Raw genomic sequence first — 18,028 nt, 5'->3', positions numbered from 1 at the left:
TCTACCAAGTCTTGATTTCCCACCCCAGGAGAGGGGCGTGGGTCAGAAGCCAAACATTGCTGTCTTTCTTGAATGTTTTCCCCAAACCAAAGGGCCTAAAATGACATTGATAACCTGATAGGGTGTCTGTGGGCCAGCCATCCAGGTGCAACTAGCCAGGTACCTGTGGCTCAGGATCTCTCACAGGGCTGCAGTCAAGGTGTCATCTGGATCTTCGGTCATCTCCAGGCTTGTTGGGTGCGGGGGGCGGGAATCGGCTTTTGAGCTCACTCAGGTGGCTGTTCGCGGCCAGGGTCCTCCATTACTGTAAGCAAGAAGTATTCATTGCTTGACACATGGGCCTCTCCATAACACAGCCCACAAGGAGCAGCCGGCATCCCTGGGAACAGATGAGGGACAGAAGGAGGGCAGAAGGGAAGGAGCGAGGGAGGGAGGGAGGGAGAGCAAGCCCAAGAGGAGACCAGTCTCTTTGTAAATTAACCTCAGAAGTGACATCGTATCACTTTTGCCATATTCTGTCCTTTAGAAGTGAGTCAGTAGTTCCTGACTCTAATCAAAAGGAGAGTATGTTACACAAAACTATGTGTACCAAGTGGGAATCGTTGGAGACCCTTAAAGGCTGCCCTCCGTAATTTGGTGGGACTTGACCTCAGCTAGCCACCAGGAGAATCTTTGCATCCTTACTAGGACGTGAACTAGGAGAACATTTGATCAAGCCCTTCTGGTATCCTTACAGCAGCTTGCCTAGAAGTTCCTCGCACAAGGGAGCCTGTGTGGCTCCGTCCGTTCAGTGTCTGACTCTTGATTTCGGTTCAGGTCGTGATCACATGATCTGTGACATCGTGCCCAACGTCCGGTTCGGCACTTGAGTGGGAAGCCTGTCTAGGAATCTCTCTCTCTCTCTGCCCCTCCCCTGCTTGCATGTGTGTTTGTGTGCCTGCTCCCTTTCTCTCTCTCCAGAAAAAGAAGAAGTACTAGCAGTACTACCAGTAGTAGTAGTAGTAGTAGTAGTAGTAGTAGAAGTGGAGCAGGAATAGTACAAGTTTTTTGCCCGGCACTTGATAATTAGACAACCCTGATTTGGAATGGGAGCTCTGAAATTCACTAGCTGTGTGATCATGGGGCAAGTTCTTTCCCCTCTCTGAACCTCAGTCATGCATGACACACTGGGTTCTCGGGACAATTCAGTGATCAATAAAATATTCTCAAGACCCTTTATGGCTTGGCATATAATCCCTTCATGAAATCAATTCTCAGTAGCAGTAGTATCAGACATTGGATATTTTTGTTTATTTTTTTAATTTTATGCTTAACATTGCCAAATATTCTCTCACACTCCTATGGTTAGAGGGAATCTGTAGCATCAGTTCAATAATGGGGTGGATCTCAAGTGAAAGGAGCCATGGGTATGGCTTCACGGGTAAGCAAAGGAGCTTTGGTGCTCTGGTTGTGGGTGTTGGTAGCTGCTGGGAAAGGGAATCAGACCCGCAGGGGACCGGAGACTTGGAGTCTGGCCAATGGACCCTTGTTCCCTTCTTGGCCTTCTGGGGTTTCAGGGGAGCCATGGGCCCTGGAGGGTATTTGCAGGCTGTGCCCAGAACAGCAGGAGCAGGAGCAGGAGGCCCCCCGGAGACAGGCTGGACCTTGGGCCCAGAGTTGGCCAGCTTCTGCCTGAGGCAATGGTTTTCCAACTGGAGTCTTCGGAACTCCCTCTCTGCCCACAGGACAGCCTTCTGGCTCTCCTCCCATCTGTTCTCTACCAGGAGGCGCTCCCGCTCATGCAAGGAGGAGATCTTCTGCCATTCTCCAGGCAGCTCCTGGGCCATGGTCCTGGAGAGGCCTAAGTTCCAGTGGGCAGCATCCGCCTTCCTGCACACCTTGGCCAGTTTGTTCTTCACTTGCAAGCCGCGTGCCTTCTCCTCCATCATCTTCCTCTCCACGTGTTTGATGTGCTCTTCACACAGCTTAGGCTCTGCCTCGAGCTTCAGGCGCAACTTCTGAATCTCACTTTCCAGGACGGTGTTTCGAAGGTGAAAAGACACTTGCTCAGCTTGGTGTATCGTTTTGATTCTCGGGAGCTCTTCGTTCCTCGGACGTGCCTTCTGCAGTGCCCTGGACAGCTTTCCTTTGTTCACGGGGTTCCCGCCCGAGGGCACATGGACAGTGCACGACGAGCCAGTCTCCACCTCCCTCCTTGAGCCCCCACCTTCCAGATGATCTCTAAGCAGCTCTTGCAGGTGCATCACCTTCAGTAGGATCTGGCTGAGGGTGTGGCGTTGGCTCTGACTCTCACCGCCGGCCTGCTGCCGCACTCCTCCATCAGCAAGCTCTGGCCTGCCTGCCTCCCCTGCCTCTTCCTGCTCTGTCTCACCACAGCTGCCAATGTCCTGAACCAGCGGTTCTGCACCTCACTGCAGATCAGGGCTGTCCTTGATGCCTTCTGGTATTTTCCTCGCAGGCCTATCTCCATCTTCCTGGGCTCCTCTAGAGATGGGATTTTCGTCAGTCAGCTGGTGAGGGCTCTTCAACAGCCTTTCCCCAACTCCCTTCAGCAGTTCCGTAGCGTTTTCCACGGAAAAATACCCGGCACCTTCATTCAGGGCAGCCAGAGCAAGAATCTGTAACGGGAGAGGACTGGCCTTCTGCTCAGATGATGTGACGGCTCCACAGGCTGGTGCGTCCGCTTCGGTCTTCTCCATGCCTTTTCCAGATACTTCATTCTGGGCACAATGCCCCTTTCTTCTTCTGAAGCTGAGTCCGCTCCTTACGAGGAACACCACCACTGCAGTGCACACCAGGATCTCCCAGCAAAACCCAGAGACTCGTGGCCCATGTGGCAAACGTTCGTATATCACCAACCCAGCAACCCACAGCTGCTCCACGACAGCCCACAGCGGCTCCGGAACTGTGTTTGGAGACATTGGGATGGCCAACAGCTGGCTCCAAAGAGCCTTGTGGCTTTGTCTCCGATCACCAGTGTCCTCTGGGACACTAGCAACTGCTTGGAACCCTTAGGAGGGTTCCATCTCCGACGCAAACCAGTGCCTGGCAACAGGGCCTGAAGGGAGTAGGGGTGGGGGAGGTTTACCTGAGTCTCCAACGCCAATCAGTGCCTGGCAACAGGAGCCCACACTTCTTGCAGTAGGGGAGGTGAATCCCTCTATTGTAGACCTGAAACAAATACAACCCTGGATATCAACTTATTGGAATTAAAAGTTTGAGAATTTTAAGAAAATCAAAAATCAACTAGACATCCAAAGGAGAAAGATAACAAATATCCAAACAGGTAGAAAGTAACATTCTAGATGATCAAAGGTAAAAGATAAAATCTCAATGCATTGAACTGAAGGAAAATGAAAATACAGCACATTAAAATTTGGGGGACACAGTTATACAATGGATAGCAAAATTGATAGCCCTCAATGCATACATTAGAAAGCAGGAGGAGCATCTGGGTGGCTCAGTCAGTGAGTCCAACTCTTGATTTTGGCTCAGGTCATGATCAACCTCGGGGCTGTGAGACTGAACCTGCATTGTTCTAGTGCTGCGCAGGGAGGCTGCACATTAATCTCTCTCTCTCTCTGTCTGCACCCCTTCCCTGTCTCTCTCTCTCTCTCTCTCTCTCTCCCTGTCTCAAAAATAAAGGAGTCTGAACACAATAAGCTCTCAGCTTCAGAACCTAGAAAAAGAAGAGAAAATTAAACTAAAGAATAAAACCAAAAGAATCCTTCTACCCAATTGCAAGATCTATAGCTACAGTCATCAAAAGGGTGTGGTGTTGGTGAAGGGATAGACAAATGGAACAGAAGAGAGATAGATAAGTGGAACTGGATCAAGGCCCAGAAAGAGACCTACTACTAATATGTCCAATGGGGTTTGGACAAAGGTATAAAGCAGCTCAATGGAGGAGTGACAGCGTTTTGAATAAATGGTGCTAGAGTAAGTGGACTTCCCTTAGGCAAAGAAGAAGAAGGAGAAGAAGAAGAGGGAGGGGGAGAGGGGAAGAGGAGGTGGCGGACGAAGAGGTCGGGGACCACAAACTTAAGTCTCACACCCGATACGAAACTTAACTCAGGGCGCCTGTGTGACTCAGCCGGTGAGGCAGCCAGCATTCATTTCGGCTCTACTCATGCTCTCAGCTTCCGGGGACAAAGTCAGGCTCCAAGCTCCCTGCGGAGTCGGCCTAAGGATGCTCATTAGCCTATATGCTCCACCATACCCCCGCTCATGCCCATGGTCACTCTCTCAAAAAGAAATAATTTCTTAAGATTTAACTCAAAATTAATCACCGCCTTACATGTAAAATGAGAAGTCTTCTAGGGAAAAAATGGGGAAAAAAAATTTCCAAATGGAAAGCTAGGTAAAGAATCCTCCGATTGGACATCAAATGATTGTCCATAAAGGAAAAGTTGATTAACTGGACATGAGCCAACCATCAGAATTGTAAGTCTCTCCTGTGAGAAAGACCTCGTTAAGAAGACCCAAAAGACAAGCTACCAACGGGGAGAAAATATGTGCAAACTATTTACCTGAGAAAGGACTCCTGTCTGAAGTCTAGAAACTCAAAAGTGGACCCCCTCCAAATAAGCAAGGAAGCCAGTCAGCAAAAGAACAAATAAAATGGGCAAAAGACCTGAACACTTGACCAAAGTGTATACAGATGGAAATCACATAAAAAGGTGTCATTGCGGCAGTTCCAAGGAAAACTCCAATGAGCGCTCACTGCACACCTATCACAATGATTCAACCCAAACGCACCGGAGAGGCAGACACAAACCCGACTACCAAATGCAAGGCAGGATGTGGAATGACTGGATCACTCCTGCATCGAGGTTGGGAATGGAAGATGATAGAGCTAACTCTTGAGAACAGTTAACACTTTCTTTTGTTTTTCAAAGCCTTGATTGAAATGCCAGTTACCATGCAGTGTAATATCAAATTCGGGTGCCCAATAGAGTGACTCAACCCTTCCTTCTACACAGGTTCTTTGAAAACTAGACTTGCAGCCACCATAGGACCCAGTCATTGCACTCTTGGCCTTGATCTGAGAGAAATCAAAACTTAGGTTTGCTCAAAACCTGTCCATGATTGTATCTATGTTCTTATGGAAGCAGTGGGGCTGCCAAGGGGGTAGAAGTGACTGGGGTGTTTGGATACTGACACTTGACAGGCTTGTCAGAGATGTTCTCATCTTGCTTCTTTGAGGGCCCCTTCCCACTAATGGTGGTCCTGGGGACAAGGAGAAAAGGCATGTCAACGATTTCCAGAAGTTGAAACCTGCCAAACATTAGAACGCCATCTCTTCTACACTAATCCATTCTCTTATAAATCCTCAGTCTGCCGAAGCACACAGGAGGCATCTGGTCCAAGAGGGCTTCCAGGCAGTGTCCCTTCCACAGGCCATCTCCCCTCTAGCCCAGAAGTCCAATGACCAGGTCCCAGGCTTTCAACTCATGTTATTGCTGTGCCTCCTCTAGGGGCCCTAGGGAACTTCTGGGCTCTTTCTCTGCCTTCTAGGTGGCTCTACGGGACTGGGCCTAGTGCTCTCAGCCAACTTGGACCACACTGCCAGTTTTCTCCTCCTGCACTGGCCACATATTGGCCCGGGAGGATCAAGTGAGGGGATGTCCTCTCAGAGAGAAACATGGCGAACAGAATCGACGTCCTCTCTCTTACATTGCTTACCCGAATCTCTCAGTAGTTTCTACCATGTCTTGATTTCCCACCCCAGGAGAGGGGCGTGGGTCAGAAGCCAAACATTGCTGTCTTTCTTGAATGTTTTCCCCAAACCAAAGGGCCTAATACGACATTGATAACCTGATATGGTGTCTGTGGGCCAGCCATCCAGGTGCAACTAGCCAGGTACCTGTGGCTCAGGATCTCTCACAGGGCTGCAGTCAAGATGTCATCTGGATCTTCGGTCATCTCCAGGCTTGTTGGGGGCGGGAGGGAAATCTGCTTTTGAGCTCACTCAGGTGGCTGTTCGCGGCCAGGGTCCTCCATTACTGTAAGCAAGAAATATTCATTGCTTGCCACATGGGCCTCTCTATAACACAGCCCAAAAGGAGCAGCCGGCATCCCTGGGAACAGATGAGGGACGGAAGGAGGGCAGAAGGGAAGGAGGGAGGGAAGGAGGGAGGGAGGGAGGGAGGGAGAGCAAGCCCAAGAGGAGACCAGTCTCTTTGTAAATTAACCTCAGATGTGACATCCTATCAGTTTTGCCATATTCTGTCCTTTAGAAGTGAGTCAGTAGTTCCTGACTCTAATCAAAAGGAGAGTATGTTACACAAAACCGTGTGTACCAAATGGGAATCGTTGGAGACCCTTAAAGGCTGCCCTCCATACTTTGGTGGGACTTGACCTCAGCTCGCCACCAGGAGAATCTTTGCATCCTTACTAGGACGTGAACTAGGAGAACATTTGATCAAGCCCTTCTGGGATCCTTACAGCAGCTTGCCTAGAAGTTCCTTGCAGAGGCTTTAAACCACTGAGCCTCCCAGGTGCCCTGGTAGATTCTAATCTTAATTCCATTTCATAGATGAGGAAACCAAAGTAGAGAGCACAAGTCAAGGTCACGTACGTGTGAAGTGGCAGAATCAGTGTTTGAACCAGGCGGTGTGATTTCATAGCTCATATTTTTAACCTCTGTGCTAGCATGCATTTCTATAATTAGCGTAATATCTCAGCTGATGAAATGTTAAAATTGTGAAGTCAAAGATCAATCAATAATTTGTTTTGCCATCAGCCATGCAAATGATCAGAATACAAAGTTAACAACTCTAAGTGTGTTTCTTCCCCCCTGGGACAAACTGTGGTATCCTGGAATCTGTATCGAAGGTTAACATGAAAAGTTGGGGAGAGGAAAAAAAGACATACCTTCCCCAAGGACCCCAGAAAATCTGGCCCCTCACTCTCGAAAGTGGTTCATGACGCAGTTAGACATCACTTACCTGGCTTGTTCAGCATGGAGATGCTCGGTTAAATGGATTTTGCTAAAACCTGCTTCTAATGTTTTGAGCATCCAAACTTCTGTGTTCTTCAGTGGACAGCAAGCAGAGTAAGGGCAGCCTAACATGGTGGCTGAGAGCCCGTGCATTGTATGTTCTGAATGACCCCAGACTTCTGGCTGCTTCTGTTTTTGCTGTGCCTTTGCCTACTCACCTGATAGCTTATTAAAATGCTTCAGGTGCTTTGGCCCAACAAGAAGTGCCCCCAGCTTGCTGTGTTCCTTTAGCTTGTGCTCTGTTTCTCCACAGTTCTTGCTTTCTCTTCCTATGCCTACTGTCCACTCCCCCACCGCCAGCTTTCCTCTAACCTGCTGGGATCTGTTGGCCCCTTGATTAGTAACAGAAGGTAAACCTGGAAATTTTTAGGGAGAGGAGTTTGGTGTTTCTGTAAAACTGAGTCTAATAGCCTTTGTACTTAAGAAAGGAATGCCAGGGGCACCTGGGTGGCTCAGTGGGTTAAAGCCTCTGCCTTCGGCTCAGGTCATGATCCCCGGGTTCTGGGATCGAGCCCCACATCGTGCTCTCTGCTCAGCAGGGAGCCTGCTTCCTCTTCTCTCTATGCCTGCCTCTCTGCCTACTTGTGATCTCTGTCTGTCAAATAAATAAATAAAATCTTAAAAAAAAAAAAAGGAAAGAAAGGAATGCCATAGATGTGTAGAGAAAAGAGTCTCCAGCATGGTAGCCACGGGAGCCCTGTGGCAATTCACATTTCAGCTAATTAAAAGAAAACATCTGGTTTCTCAGCCCTACTAGCCACATTTCAGGGGCTCAGTCGTGTCCTGTGGCTAGTGGCTGGGGTAGGAGAGCTGGTGGATAGCACAGATAGAGATCATTTAACGTCATCACCAAAAGTCCTCTTGGCACTCATTGTTCAAGCACCTGTGGCATTGAGGCTTGAGGATAAATGGAAGCAGACAGACATGGGTTCCCTGCTGGCTATTTTGTAGTTGAGAGAGGTGTTTACAGGCTCCCAATCTCCTCATCTGCAAAATGGAAATAATAAATCATTACATCACAGGGCCGGTCTGAAGATTAACTACAGTGTCTTGTAAAACAGCTCCTGGCTTGCAGTACTGGGGCCCAGGGAAATTCTTTTCTGGAAGTTGCCCGTTGTATGTGGCGTACAGTCTGATAGGGCCAGTTTGTGAGGCCGAGGTTTGCAGAGCCTGCTTCCACAGAAACCGTCCCCCTCGGTACTGAGTCATAATGTAGGAGTTAACATGCACATTAGTTACTCTTTGCTCCTCAGATGTGCAGAATGGCAAACATAACCTTTTTTTTTTTAAGATTATATTTATTTATTTGAGAGAGAGAGAGCATGAGAGGGGAGAGGTCAGAGGGAGAAGCAGACTCCCCACTGAGCAGGGAGCCTGATGTGGGACTGGATCCCTGGACTCTGGGATCATGATCTGAGCCCAACGCAGTTGCTCAACCAGCTGAGTCACCCAGGTGCCCCAAACATAACAATTTTTAAGGAGTAAATGCTTTTTAAGAGAGTATGTAAAATACTTCATTAGGAAATTTTTTGTAATCTATTATTTTTTAAAGATTTTATTTGTATGAGAGAGAGAGAGCAGGAGCCAGGGGGGTGGAGGGGCAAAGGGAGGGGGAGAAGCAGATTCCCACTGAGCAGGGAGCCCTACTATGTGGGGCTCCATCCCAGGACCCTGGGATCATGACCTGAGCCTAAGGCAACTGCTTAAACAACTGAGCCACCCAGGTGTCCCATTTTTTGTAATCTAAAGACCACATTTCCCAAGCCACCTTCCAAGGAAAATTAGACCCGTAATGGCTTTCTTATATCAAGTTAGGTTTGGGAAACCCTGCATTTCCTCTTTCCTTTGAATTTCCTCCTGGAGATTCATAATGTGCAGGTTAAAGGCTCTGAGAAGTCCTGCTGGAAAGCAATTATGTTTAAAATTTTTTTTTATTTTATTTATTTATTTATTTTTGACAGAGAGATCACAAGCAGGCAGAGAGGCAGCAGCTTAACCCACTGAGCCACCCAGGCGCCCATGTTTAACATTTTTTAACTCAGTGTTTTGAGCTTTCATGGATGGGGCACTCCTCCCTATTCTTTTTTTTTTTTTTTCTAAAGATATTTATTTATTTATTTATTTTTATATTTATTTATTTATTTATTTATTTATGTATTTAGACAGGCAGAGATCACAAGCAGGCAGAGAGGCAGGCAGAGAGAGAGAGAGAGGGAAGCAGGCTCCCTGCTGAGCAGAGAACCTGATGCAGGACTCGATCCCAGGACCCTGAGATCATGACCTGAGCCGGAGGCAGCGGCTTAACCCACTGAGCCACCCAGGTGCCCTCCTCCCTATTCTTATAGAACACTTATTAAATAGTTTTTACAGAAACCATTTTAAAACATATCCTGCTCTAAGGGCGTTGTCAACCACTGTTTTCCAGAGGCATCTGTAGGAAGGCTTGAAAAGCATTTCCTTCTGAGCTAACCCCTAATTCTTTTTTTTTTTTTAAGATTTTATTTATTTATTTGTCAGAGAGAGAGAGGGGAGAGAGAGCGAGCACAGGCAGACAGAATGGCAGGCAGAGGCAGAGGGAGAAGCAGGTTCCCTGAGGAGCAAGGAGCCCGATGTGGGACTCAATCTCAGGACGCTGGGATCATGACCTGAGCCGAAGGCAGCTGCTTAACCAACTGAGCCACCCAGGCGTCCCCTAACCCCTAATTCTAACATAACAAAAGGGATGTGGTGCCCACAGCTCCCTCTCTTTTGTAGTTCCTTAAGGAAAGGATAAATCTGAAGCTAGTTCAGGACCTGAAAGTAAGCTACTTTGTCAAGGTTTAAGGTTCAGTAAACAGCAATTGAGATCTCTTGTATTTCAGACAAAACTGCAAAGGCTGGTTTTGTTCTTGGAGATGAGAGACTAATGGAACCGTGCTTCCATTGGATGGCCAGCAGTTTTCCAAGACTTCTGTCTTCAGCAGTCTGTCCTTGCAGTGTCCTGCCTGTCGGGTCTGACGGCGGTCTTAGAGAAAAAGGCAGAGGTGATTCAACCAGTGTCAGTGAAGGGATTGTTTTGAATAAAGCTGAACCTGCATTAGCTCTGGTAATGTGATAAGATCTAAGAGAATGGTCTCATCATTGTTCTCTCCCTGCACCATGTGATAAAGCCTGAGAGATAGCCTGCTCATACACGCCGCTCACAAGGTGGTAGGACGCTGGGAACTTTAGTCTAGCAGGGAAGGATAATGAGCGCATTCTTGAATCAACTTTCTGGATTATAGATACCTGTGCCTATCTGGATGGATGGATGGATGTCATCTCTCGCTCTTTTCAGTCATCTATCTCAGGGGCCAGCAAAGAAAGGAACCAGCTAATAAATATCTGTGGCCTGGCAGGCCGTTTGGTCTCCTCTGCAACAACTCAGGTGTGGTGTCGTAGCTCAGAAGCAGCCAGAGACAAGACAGAAATGACTGTGTTCCAATAAAAGTTGCTAAAACAGGCGGTGGGCCACATGGGGCCCACAGGCCTGAGTCTGCTCACCTCTCATCTATCTCTTTGGTTATCAGTGTAAGCACCAGTTTTGGCTGTTTCTGTAACACTTGCCTGAATCAGATCGTGTGTGTGTGTGTGTGTGTGTGTATTCATCTACCTTTAAAAATAATTTGAGGGGTGCATGGGTGGCTTAGTGGGTTAAGCCTCTGCCTTTGCTCAGGTCATGATCTCGGGGTCCTGGGATCGAGCCCCACAACAGGCTCTCTGCTCGGCAGGGAGCCTGCTTTCCTCTCTCTCTCTCTGCCTGCCTCTTTGCCTACTTGTGATCTCTCTGTCAAATAAATAAATACAATCTTTATAAAAAAAGGCTTTTTTTTTTTTTTTTTTTTTGCATGGCTAGATGCAGGCTTCAGACATCTTCTGTGAAGTTATTTCTATCTGCGAGTGTCGAGACTTGGGTGTCACGTATGTCTTACATCTCTATTTGTTTCCCACAGCATCTCTTTGCACATAGTATATGTTTAGTAAATGTTGGTTGCTACGTAAACAAATGAACTATGAAATACATGGGACTCGTGCTCTTAGAGATTCAAGTGTAACTGTGTCTACAGAAGCATTAGTTAATTGATATTTTTAGTTTGCCTTCCAGGTGCCAAGCAGGGAGCTAGATCTGGAAGATTCGCCATTAGCAGCAGGACCTGGCGGCTCTTTTTGGTGCTCTCACACAGGATAGAGTCTGTAATAAACACTGTGAGTTAGCATGCTCACATACTCGTTAGTGCCACAGCCTTCCAGAAAACTCTGTCATGCAGATGCAGCAGCTGCTTTGGTGGCCTCCTCTTCTTTGTCCATACCTCTGAGTGTATTCTGTATCCCTCTTGCCTCTTAGAGTGTCCCCAGGGCCATGCATAGTGCTGGGTTACTAAATCCTTGTGATTGAATGAATATTTCTCGAACCAAAAACACAGAGCTAGTGTGTTATTCTAGAATGAGCTTTAGTTGTGGGCAGGGCAGCTGGGTTCAAACGGCAGCTCTGGGCACAGGCAGGCTGTGGTATGGATCAGTTGGACAGCAGAAGAAAAGGCTGGTCGGGGCACTTGAGTGGCTCAGTCAGTTAAGTTTCTGCCTTCGGCTCAGGTCATGATCCCAGGGAGCTGGGATTGAGTCCACAATGTGCTCCTGCTTAGCGGGGAGTCTGCTTTTCCCTCTCCCAGTCCCCTGCTTGTGTTCCCTCTCTAGCTGTCTCTCTTTCTGTCAAATAGATATATAGATATAGATAGATAGATAGATAGATAAAAAGAAAAAGCATGGTCACTGGGAACAAGGTTGAAAAATGTCAACTATTTATGACAAATGATTATATGGTCCTTTGGGCTGAGAGCATGCCAGCCAAATGGTCGTGTTAGCCATAGGGTGTGCAGACCTAGAAAGAAACAGAGCCACTGCGGGAGGAGGAAGGTTGGGAATTCAGAGATCCCCAAAGCAGATTTCCTCCATGCTGTCAGCTGGGACCATAAGTAAGGGTAAAGTTTGTAACAAACAAATATTGGAAGAAGAGAGAAATAGTAAAAGAAAGAGAAGAAAAAAAACAACAACCCTAAAACACAAGATAAAAATGCTGAAATCATGACAGGCTGACAAAAGGAACTTAAAAAGGACCAAACCTGGCTTTCTTTTTGGTTTCTCCTTGATTTCTCCTTGTCTTATTCCAGGAGAAAGCTGAAATTGTCTCAGCCGGTCCCTTCCACAGGAGTATTTGAGAGCAGGAATAGCTTTACCCAGGAGGAGAAAAAGGTTACCTGCCAGGGCTCTGATTATTCACAGCCCAGGGAGTAGGTCAGGACCCCGGTCTGCAGTATTTTACACTCGTGAATTCGGGAGCTCCCGGTGATCTTCATATCAGGAGACTAATTGCAGTTATTTTGGTGTCTGACTAGAGCTGATAGAATTGAAATCAGTACCTTTTGCAAAAAATATTTTTTTAAAGATTTTATTTATTTATTTGACAGAGAGAGAGAGAGAGAGAGAGATCACAAGTAGGCAGAGAAGCAGGCAGAGAGAGGGGGAAGCAGGCTCACTGTTGAGCAGAGAGCCCGATGCGGGGCTCGATCCCAGGACCCTGAGATCATGACCTGAGCCGAAAGCAGAGGCTTAACCCACGGAGCCACCCAGGCGCCCCTGCAAAAAATATTTTTAATGGCGTTGTCTCACCTAGGCTCTGGAGTGTCCCTGTGAGGGTAGGTGTTAATATCTCCTTACAGGCAGAAATGCAGGCCCCAGTTAAATGATTTGCCTAAGGCCACACAGCTAATGAGCAACAGAGATAGAGGCTGAATCCCATCAGGTGTTCTGATTCCAACTCCATATCCTTTTCACTCAGATGGGCTTCAGAAGGAATGTTAGAGTCTATTTAAGAGGGCCACTCAGGGCCAAAGCCCTCATCGTCCATAATAAGCCCACGAGCAGGTGTGGTACTGACTTTCTTTTTTTTTTTTATTTTTTTAAAGATTCTATTTAGTTATTTGACAGACAGAGATCACAAGTAGGCAGAGAGGCAGGCAGAGAGAGGAAGGGAAGCAGGCTCTCTGCTGAGCAGAGAGCCCGATGCGGGGCTCGATCCCAGGACCCTGAGACCATGACCTGAGCTGAAGGCAGAGGCTTAACCCACTGAGCCACCCAGGCGCCCCTGGTACTGACTTTCTAAAGAAACTTTGCTATGTGTGAAGAGCACCACAGCAGTACTGGGAGCCGAAGTTAGCAGCGTTGGTTTTGGGGTTCACACTCCGGCCCTCTTTTGAAAGCTCTGTGGCTTGGAGCAAATTAGTTAACACGTTTGCTTCCTTATCGCGTGCTGAGGCAGGCGTGAGTTAATATATGTAAGGAACTGGTAGGTCTTCTGGAATTGGCTTTATTTTTATTGTTGCTGCTATGATGCTGGTTTATGTTAGGGCATCTAGGTAGCCAGATGACGGTGTCAAAGGAAGTATAGAGCTTTTTACCCACTGCACATTTCATTTGGGGGGAAACAATTTGAGTATAGTTGATTTAGGGAGAACTATTGGTCTGGATGTTATCTAAGTATATGCTCTGTAGTTGCTTGCTCCTTCCCTCTTTCCTTGTTTCCTTTTCTCCCATAATCCTTTGCTCCCTCCCCTGTCCTTCATTTTTTGTTGTTGTTGTTGTTGTTGAGTTGAGGCTAGAAGGGTAAGAGGATCAAAGACACAGGATGATAAGAGCTTATCATCTATGTAATGAGGTCAGAATGGCATTCCCCCCAGAAGAATATTGCAGTAGAGACCGGGCAGCATGAACTATGGTGTGTTTCCTACCCAAGTTGCACCCACGTAGGTCCACAGTGCCCTGACGTTAACTGCTCTCCAGTGAGCTGGGGTGGCCGTGGGTGGAAGGATTTGAACTGGTAGTGGTAGATGGGGCCCAGATGAGGGAATGCCTTGTGTTCCATCCTGGAGAGTGTTGACGTTGTGTTGAAAGTCATGAGGAACCTTTGGAGCCCTATGACCTGGGGAATTATTGATCGATTGGCATCTTGGAATCAGTCTAGAGTAGAGGGTGTGATGCGCAGATGGAAATTGACAAGAAAGGAGGCAGGGAAGTGGGCTAGGGAATTAGGAGAGAAACCATTAGGACCAGAGCCAAGGCAGGGATGACAGGAAAGTGAAGGGAAGATGTGGGTTTGGGGGTATGTAAAACAAGGTTCCAGCCATGTCTCGGTGGTGGAACATGACAGAGGGTTGATGCACGCATCGATAGTTACCTTGGTGGTGTGAAAGAGAATGTCTCTGAATGTTTTCCTAAAAGAATGACATAAAAAGGAGACAGACACAGCTGGAACAACTTCAAGGGAAAGTCAATGGAGATAACAGGCCAACCGTAGGTGGGACACCAGTTTCAGAAGGTGGAGAGACACAGTTGAGGGGAGGAAGCATTGAGCTGGGCATAAAGCTGGCGCACGGTCAAAGGCAGCCAGAGGAAGAAGAAGGGGGTACAAAGGAACCTTGAAGAGTTCAATGAGATCACTTCAATATGGGACAGAACGGCCCACACAAGGACAGGAAGGCACAAACAGCTTGAAATGCCAAAGGCCTGTGGGGATCTGGCAGAGGGGAAGCTAGTTATAATTTTAGCCCAAGGAACAAGGCTGTCTAGGATGATGGAAATGTTCTGGGTGAATAGGAACTGCGAGGTCTGGTCAGGAGCAGCAGAATCCTATATAAGGACTGGCTGTTTGTTTAACACACATCAGGCGGATATGGATGTGTGAAAGGAAATCTTTGTTGAAAGATATATGATCTCAAGTTGTATTTATTCGGGAGGGCAAATAACCACATTTATGAATGCCCATGTCCCACAAGGAGAAATGTGTCAGGGAGAATATCTGCCAGGATACAAGGCCTTAACTGTGTTAGGGAGAAGGGGGGAGCATTGGGAGGGGGTTCCAGAAGCTCATTAATATGCTGGCAGAGGAGAGGAAGGAAAACTCCGAAGCACTGGTTGAGAATCTGTGTATGACTTGAGAAGGACAGGGGCGAATAGAGCAGAGAGATCATGGGCTTAGTTGAGGACGCCTAATTTCAAATCGGTTTTTTGTCTAGTGAAGTGACCTGGTGTCAGGAATTTGACCTCTGACCCTTAGTTTCCTCAAAGCTTTACAGTGTTTCTATGGTGATTAGAAGAGGGATGATGTGTGTGTGAGCGCACGTGTGTGTGTTTGTGTGTGTGTGTGTGTGTCTCGGCAGTGGACGGTGTGATTTCACAGTAGTACATTTTATCACTAAATGTAGAAGTTATGAAGTTCAAAGTCAAAGATGGAACAGTGGGAATTTCCTTGTACCTTTTATTTATGATTTTATTTTTAAAAGATTTTATTTATTTATTTGAGAGACAGAGATCACGAGCAGAGGACAGAGTTAGAGGGAAAAGCAGGGAGCCCAATGTGGATTTTTATTCCAGGACCCTGGGATCATGACCTGAGCCAAAGGCAGTGGCTTGATGACTGAGCCACCCAGGTGCCCCTATTTATTTATTTTTAAGATTTTGTTTCTTTATTTGACAGAGAGAGAGGGGGGCAGGCAGAAGGAGAGGGAGAAGCAGTCTTCTTGCTGAGCAGGGAGCCCGATGCGGGACTCCATCCCAGGACTCTGGGATCACAACCCGAGCTCAAGGCAGACAGTTAACCGACTGAGGCACCCAGGTACCCTCCTTGTCCATTTCAGATAAGACAGAATTCTGACGCTAGTGCCAACACTGCCACTCCCCACTCCTCCTCCTTGATGCCATCCCCCCAGCCCCAAGCTGCTGCTTTCCACCTGGCATCTTGTCCTCATAATGATTTACAGAGGTGGATGGTATTGCTTGGAGAGGTTAAGTGACTTGCCCTAGTCTCTTTCCTGCTGAGTGGAGGAGCCAGAGTCAAACTTTTGGCAAAACCAAACCTTATTCTGGACCTTACCATGGGGTGGGGGAGTGGAGAGCTGGATAATACCTTAGGAAGTAGACTGATCCTGCTGATTCCACTGCCAAGGTCCCTGTGGGCTTGTCTGCATGAGCCTCCCTGCCCCTCCCTGACCCCAGGCCAGGCCCATGGGAAATTGCATTTGGCCTCTTGGAGCAATACAGCCAGAAGGCAGCCCACACAGGTGCTCGTGGACTAAGAGAATGCAGGATCCTTCCACAGCTGGGTTCTGCCTGAGCTTCAGCTTCTAGGAGGTAAAAAGGGATGCCACTAGTGGCCAGTTTTTGGTTTCCCCTCTTCACTTGAGAACTCAGGTGTGAAGATCATGCTCAGCTATGAAACAGCAAAAGAAAAATACAGATTTAAAAAGAGAAGGTGAAGAAGGATGGGATGGCCGTGATGGAGAGGGGAAGGAGCACTGGCAGGAGCAAGGACCCAACCAAACACACTGATCTCTGGCCACTCATGGGGTCTTTGAAGGCTCATGGTGTTCACCTGCAGAGTGAAGCTGTCCATCCATTCACTGGTCATTAGGGTCCTTTCCAGGTCTCACAGGCTCTGTGGCCGGATAGTGAGTATAGCACCCATGTCCCTTCCTTTCAGTCTCTGCCTCTTTGTTACCAATATTCCAGAGCTGTCCTTAGGTTCCTATAGACTCTAGTAAAGCTGATAGGAATTCTGTCCCATCCTTCTTATGGAAATAAACTGCACAGGCCCCTTCTTTCAGGGAGCCGAAGTGGTGGAGAGTAAACAAACTGACATTGTTGTCCTCTGGTATCATTACGTTTGTCTGACCCCCTAGCTTGGGATCTTTTGGAGGGGTGAGGACCGTGCCTTATTATCTTCCAATCTCCAATGTCGAACAGTGCCCTTTACTTGTCTGGTCAAAGAGTGAGTAAATGGGTGAATGCCATTTGTACTATTTACGGAGTGCTTCTGGCTAAGAAAGGACTCCACGTCCATGACTTTGTGGAAGCCCCATAAGGACCCAGTGAGATAGGAGCTCCCTGCTCCCATGTTATAGTGTGTTTGCAGACACTGGCCTACTCAGTCACTCCCCCAAGGCCCCATAGCTAGGGTGGGGGGCACAGACACACTTGGGGTCAAAACCTTGGCTCTTGTGAACTCTGTCACCCATGTTCTGAACTCACTGGAATGTGAATCTCTTAAGAGATGACCAAGGACCCATTCATACCTTCCCAAGGGAAGTGATCTGTGAAACATCCGTTCCTTTGGAAGCAAAGTGAAATCAATCAGCAGTGAAATGAGGCACCATTTGGGTGCATTAGGTAGTCTCCATGGCACCCGGCCATGTTGGGGTCAACATTAATGGGAAACCCTGCCAGATAGCTACAGTTAACTTGCACTTTGCTCTAGCCCAGTAACTTTTTAGCCCCTTCTTTTCTAGTCCCCTGCCTGCAAGCCTGAATCCTACCCTCATCAAGATGTTTACTCTTTTCTCTGAGTGCCTCATGCTGTCTCTTGCCTCTGGATTCCGTACCTGTAGAAATGTAATTACAGGTCTTGGTCTCTGACTCCTCAATGTGGCTGAGTCTCCTTGAAGACAGGGGCTCCATCGAATTTACCTCCATGCCGCTGAGACCTGGCCAGGGGCTAGCCCGTACTAGTTGCTAAGTAAATGTTTGCTGAGTGGATGCATTACAGATGATCCAAAGGGTCATTTCCTAAATGCCCCAAACCTGCACACACCAATGGCATATGAAGCTATTTCTGCCACACGTCTGGTTTTATACAGGCTGAGTCATGCCTCTGACAGTGCAGCTTTCTGAAATATTAAAGAACTGAAGGGACCTAGCCCAAATCCAAGGAAGAATTTTATGTGGAACGTCTAGACTCAAGACCGTCTCTTTTTTCCCTTTTCAAAACACAGTAACTTATTTTATTTGTGTTGATCCCTAATGTTTGGATAACAGCTAATCCATCAGTTCTTCCAAGGTCAGTGGGAGTCCACGGAGGGCTGCAGCCGCCTTGAGAGGGGGTGTCCTGTCGCCGCTCTGATCCCAGGCAGATCCCATTTTCTGCACTGTTCCTCGTGGAAGATCTCAGCGGGGGCATAT

At 47.6% G+C, this 18,028-nt stretch overlaps 1 pseudogene; it reads right to left on the bottom strand.

Annotated features, from left to right (window-relative positions):
• LOC125099276 (uncharacterized) overlaps positions 1-18,028 on the bottom strand; it is a 120,506-nt pseudogene that overhangs the window by 21,737 nt on the left and 80,741 nt on the right.

The sequence above is a fragment of the Lutra lutra genome, chromosome 4, assembly GCF_902655055.1.
Source record: "Lutra lutra chromosome 4, mLutLut1.2, whole genome shotgun sequence".
Classification (NCBI taxonomy): Eukaryota; Metazoa; Chordata; class Mammalia; order Carnivora; family Mustelidae; genus Lutra; species Lutra lutra.
The sequence above is the reverse complement of the archived record's forward strand: the minus strand, read 5'-3'. Positions and strand labels throughout refer to the sequence as shown.